Here is a 5,963-nt window from a genome sequence, read left to right as displayed (position 1 = left end):
AAGCTCTGATTTAAGTGCTGCACATAAATTACTGTTAAAAACCTTGTCGACGACATTACGAGATAGGAAATAGCCTTATTTTTTAGAATTGAAGAGTAGTTGAAGTTACATTAGGAAATAGTATTTTTATTCCCATTTTACACACTGGATAACTGAGACCTTTGAAGGATTAAATGACCTATCCAAAGTCATCTCTCTAGTAAGTGGGGAAACAAAGAGACACACCCTGCAGTCTGGCCGCAGGGCCCTTGCTTTTCACTCACCACGGATCTACTTTTTTTTTTTAATTTTTATTTTTTTAACTGTCAGCTTTGCACAGTGGCAATATCATAGCCAATGAGGTTTATCCGAGGCGCGATTATTGCTAATAGAAAACCTTCTTGCCTATCAAGCTTACCTCTTTAATTTATTCTAAATTATCATCACTGCTATTTTTCTTAACAGTTACTTAATTCTATGGTACTGAAAAGACTAAAAATGTAAATATGGACATTTGCCCCATCTCCAAACAGTAAAGTCACTGCTGGGAAAATAATACCTACACAGGTGAGGTGCAAAGATGAGATGTTGCATCCAAATATGGGAAGCTAGCAAAACATGGCTGAATTAATCTGGTTTTATCCATTTGAGAAGCTGGGCCCAGATTAGGAACCATTAGAGGAAGCAGTGTATAAGGTTCAGGATGGAGATGTGACATATTTAAAAGACTGGCAGTTGAATGATTCTGGCTTATATATAACTTTGGATATAATGCATTTTGTCACCTGCCTGAACCAAGCAGAATTACTTCCTGCTGGTGTTTTTCTTCCATGTTAATGGTTTTGAACAACCAGAATAAACAATTTATTTTTTTATATTGAGGCAAAATTTCACAAAATGCCAATATTCAAATCAACCAGCTTCTCACTTATCAAAATTGAGTAAAAATCTGTGTGTGTATGTGTGCATATGTAAGTAAAAATCACATAATTGAACTGGTTGGTTGTAAATGAAAAAACCTATTAAATAATTTAAATTAAAATACTAAGAATAAAGAAATAATAAACACATACATTTGCCTGACATGATGAGCTATAATTGGGGGAAAGTTATAGTTTGCTGAAGAGAGGAGTTAGCTAGGAATGAGAAGAAGCTAGACTCCTAGTCTATGGCAATTTTAATGCTCTTTTCATTGTACTATCTTAAAAACACTGTGGTATTTGTCCTGTGGTACGCTTCAGTGCCTTCAGAAGGACAGACCCAGGGTTATGTTTGCCAATCAGAAAATAGAATCTTGGCTGGAAGGGATTTATCTCAGAGATCATTTCCTCCACGACCCATCTGTAGAGATGATCCATGAAATGTTTGAATCAGTATCTAAGTAGCCATGTTGACAAAGGTTCTATGGCATTTTATGTAGTTGTGGTTCATCTAGAATCAAAGCTGTTCTTATTTTGCATATTAGATCTTGGGAGCTGCACAAGTCTTTCAAGCCTAGACATTCTCCTTTTGCCTTTAAGATAAAGTCCAAGGTCTTTTGTCTCAAACTTATCAACTAGCAAATGGTCACTCTCTCCATAGAGAAAACCTCATAACTTTCAACCTCATACAGTGTGGAAGTATCAAAGCTCTTTCCTCATACCATGTTGTCTTCACTTCTTCTCTCTCCTTACATGCTTCCCCTAACTGGAATATTGATCTTCATCTTTCACTTGGCTAGTTCCTTTGCCAATGCTAAGTCTCAGCTCAGGCACCACCACCTCCAAAAAGCCTGATTGCTTCACATTGAGGTAGGCAGCACTTCCTTGTGTTCCCATAATGCCCTGTGTCTGTGTACTCTAGTACCATATGTTCCACATTGTTTATCTGTTTATGCCTCTTCCCACTAAGACTGTGAGCAGCTTGATGGTAAGGACACATCTTAGCCATCTTTGCATTTCTGGGACCTGCTACAGGACATATTGTTAAATTCTCAATAATATTTATGGATTTTATGAAAGAATAAAAAATACCCCTGAGTGTTCCTGCCACAATGTATGGGGTCATTCTATCCAGGATTGGAATGGAGTGGGTTTGGGGACTGCCTGTATCCTGGTAGACACGATTCTGGTCAGAAGCCCTATGTATTTTTCCTTGCACATCATAGGCTGGAGTTGGCTGTCAATGCATTTTGGTCAATGGCAGCTTTTGGTAGCTAAGGGATTTTATTTGATTAGTTGTCTTTAGCAACAATAATATGAAATGCTTCTACTTACATTGTTAGTTGATATTTGATATTATATTGTCTTTTATTTTTGATATTTATTTTCTCCAGTTATTTAAAAATAGTTCAGTATCTGTACGGTATGTTATTTTGCAGCTCTTATGTTCAGCATACTGGAAGGTTTAATGCCAGCAAAGCTTAGATGCTGTAAATTTTTTTTACTAGTTTCTAGACTCAAATTTACAGGTTTTCTGTATTATGTAGTTTGCCATCAGAGATCGAAGTCAAAGCCAAACACCAAATATTTATTGAATCTATTATGTGCAAAGCCCCATGACAGGTGCAAAAACATGTAAGTGATGGACTAGCAGGAGATACAAGGCAGAAGTATTTGGAAAGTTAAGAGCAAAATAAGGATTAAATAAGAAAACAAGAACAATCACAATGCTGGATAAATATTTAGCTAGACAAGTGCTGTAAAATTAGAGGCGGGCAAGGACTCTCGGGCGCGGGAGACCTGCGAAGGTTTTGGAGTTGAGAGGTTCAGCAGGGACCTTGAGAAATGAGAATGCTGCCTTTAGGCAAAAAGAGGAGAGGGCTTTGCAGATGGTGGGGAAAGGGGTTGAAAGCTGGCAGTTACTAGGTTTGGTGGGGGCAGAATTTTCATGGGGGGCTAAGACCAAAAAGGGAGAGCCTTGAGAGAAGTTAAAGGCTGATAAAAGTAGTTTACTGGGTGGTGCTTTTCCTACTTGAATGGAGCTATGTGTTCTCCTGAGGATCTATTAAAATGTAGATTCGGATTCAGTTGATCTGGGGTGGGACGATAGATTCTGCATTTCTACCATGCTACTGCTCTGTGGACCTCACCTTGGATAGCACCGGATTGGAGGGTTAAGTGAAAAGCTGTGAAGATTTCATTGGAAAAATGGTTAATGACATTCTTCTTATAGATTATATAACCTGACTATTTCAGGGTTTTACATAGCACTTTGGAGGCGTGAAAAAGTTAGTTTCCAAAGGTGCATGATATTCAACCAGGGAGTCACAGAGACAAAGTTTACATTCATCAGGTAATGCAGTTTTATGAGCTGTCCTGAAAGAGAAAAAATTGGATTGGTTTTTATAAAATATCATTATAAAATGTATATTTTACTGAATGTAAGACAAATTAAAAAATTTGGAGGAATTACTTGTTTAAATAAAACTGGGATAACTTCTTTAGTATTGCCTGTCCAAGCAGTCATAATTGAGCAAGAAATTATTTTTTGCATGTGGAAGTGGGCTTGGTGGTCTGCATTTCTTGGGTTGGATCCTTGATTCATAACCCTGACTCACCTTTGAACCACCTGTGGAGCTTAAAAAATACTGCTCTGTCCCAGACCAATGAAATCAGAATCTCTGGGGCTAATGCCTGGGGGTTGGTCATTTTTAAAGTCTTCCAGGAGATTCAAATGTGCATCCAGGATTGAGATCCACTGGGTTAACTGATCAGATTGTCTAATGCTGAACTAAAACACTGGAACTGGGGGTTTTGACCAACATACCGTCGGCTTGGCAAGACTGAGACCAGAGTTGGTACTGAGAGTCAGTCTATGATCCAAAAGGCAGAATCCCTGGGATCCACCTCCAAAGGGTTCTCGGAGTTCACAGGAGAAGCTGTGAGCAGACAAGGGCAGTGTCAGAGGTGTCTAGGGACTGGGAGCCCTGGTAGCTAGGGAAGCTCACAAGGTAACCAGGGACATGGATGTGGGAGCAGTTGCTAAGGAGAAAGGCAAAAGCATCCTGCCAGATGGTGCCTGCCATCTCCACTATGTGGAACTGTTTTCAACGGGTGAGCTTTGTTCTTGCAACACACAGTCTTCAAACTGCCATCCTGGGTAGGTGGTTCAGAGCACAGCCCTTTGTTGTGCACGGGCAACATGAAGATGAGGTCTGTGGACAGATAACAAAGAGAAACTTCCAAGGGATTCTACAAAGTGTAAGAGGGTACAAAATACAGAGAAGGAGGCATCCGATATAGACCCCACATACTTTCTCATCCTCTTTAGAGGCGCTGTGGTGAAGTCGCACATTCAGTGCCTGAGGCCGTGCCGGTACGTGGTCATTCATAAAACATAGATCCTGGTGACCAGATTCTTGCTGTGTATTTATATCAAATATGAGCTGATGGGAAGCTGTTTCTTAGGTTTTAATGAGCTTCCTATGGAATATGCCAAGCTGAGTGATTTTGGTACTGAAACAAGTCTTTCAAAACAAGATGAAACTAGATGGCTTAGTTTACTTCTTTACTTTTGATGTAAAAATCTTGTTTTGTATCATAAATAAATTGTTCTTATTTTTCAAGGATTTATGGTGGCAAACCTTTAACAATATTCATATCTACCGGCAGACAAACCTTGAAGTGAACTCGGGGACCTGCCTGAATTTCAGGCTGCATCTCCACGTGCGGTCAGGATGCTGACTCAGGCTCTACTGAAACAAGAGGGAGACAGTTGCTATGGAGCAGATTTGACATCTTGGCTCCCCTCTGGGGTCCCGAGTATAACAAACACACAGGCAGAAAGATAAAGAAAAGCGCTTTCAGGCTGTGAAGGAATTAGGTGAACGTAAATTATGATCTGCTCTCAACTTGAGGCTGAAATAGGCACAGGGGAGACCATTCTTATTCTTGGCAAAAGGCTCTGGATTGTAAACTGTTTTTCGCAGGAGATTCATCTGAGCCCTCCTAATGTGAGACCCTAGCTCTGACATCTTTTAGGGCAGGAGAGAAAATCCAAGACGGTGGTTTGGTGGAAGGATTATGCAGCTGTCCCCTCCTTTCGTTGCCTCAGACCTTGGATACAGGATCCCAGGCCCAGGCTTGTGGGGAGTCGGGTGGGGGAGTGGGGGGCTGAGGGTGGGCTGGGAAAGGAACAGTCCGGCTTCAGTAGGGGAGGCCAGTTTTGATAAAAAACATTTTAAAGGTGGGAAGAAAAATGGGTGAGGCTTTGTTAAGCCATCAGCCTCTAACTTTGCAGTTCAACTTAAGGCCAACTATACGCTCAGTTGTTCCTTGGTTATGAAATCTTGGCAAAGAGAAGAAATTTCTTTTTTCAGTAAAATCTCCCACAACTGGGAAGAACACAGCCATTGAAAACAGTTATTCAGCAAAATATTTCAAAGTTAGGATTGTTTGCTTTTTTTGGAGACTAGTGCTTCCACCGTGCAGGCCCAGACAAAGCCGCCTGCAGAGGACATCTGTTGTCTCAACTCTCTCTCCCACTCTTATCCGGGCACCCTGAGTCTTCTTAGTGGAATAAGTTACCTGGAAAAAGGTATGAATGACTGATAAGAATTTAAAATATTCTCTCTCCAGGGATCACTTTTTTTTGCATATATAAATATGTAAAAATAATATATAATATATATATATATTCCTTTTCATATTCCTTTTCATTACAGGTTACAACAAGCCATTGAATGTAGTTCCTTGTGCTGTACAGTAGGACTTTGTTGTTAATCTATTCTGTACACAGTGGTTTGTATCTGCCAACAGGGATCACTTCTAACAGGAATCCAAACCTTAGGCCACAGGTTAATCCCAAATCTGACTAAGAGGGGGTCTTGCTATGTTAGCTCCCCATTCCTGAAAACTCCTTGAAGGGACAGGTAGGGAGCAGTGAGACCAGTTCACGCTGTTCGTTTAAATGCTGGAGTCTTTGCAGATTCTCACCCTCCTTTTCCTTGTCATACTGCTGGTGATCTCCCTTTCTCCTCCTTCCCCACCTCCAGTCCTCTGAGA

General features: G+C 40.5%; 1 non-coding gene across 1 annotated transcript; it reads left to right on the top strand.

Moving 5' to 3' along the window:
* Positions 1 to 307: 307 nt before the first annotated feature.
* On the top strand, positions 308 to 454 carry LOC116283246 (U4 spliceosomal RNA). Its single transcript, XR_004192807.1, has one exon. It is a non-coding gene; the product is annotated as a U4 spliceosomal RNA (small nuclear RNA).
* The last annotated feature ends 5,509 nt before the right edge of the window (positions 455 to 5,963 follow it).

The sequence above is a fragment of the Vicugna pacos genome, chromosome 14, assembly GCF_048564905.1.
Source record: "Vicugna pacos chromosome 14, VicPac4, whole genome shotgun sequence".
Classification (NCBI taxonomy): domain Eukaryota; kingdom Metazoa; phylum Chordata; class Mammalia; order Artiodactyla; family Camelidae; genus Vicugna; species Vicugna pacos.
The sequence above is the reverse complement of the archived record's forward strand: the minus strand, read 5'-3'. Positions and strand labels throughout refer to the sequence as shown.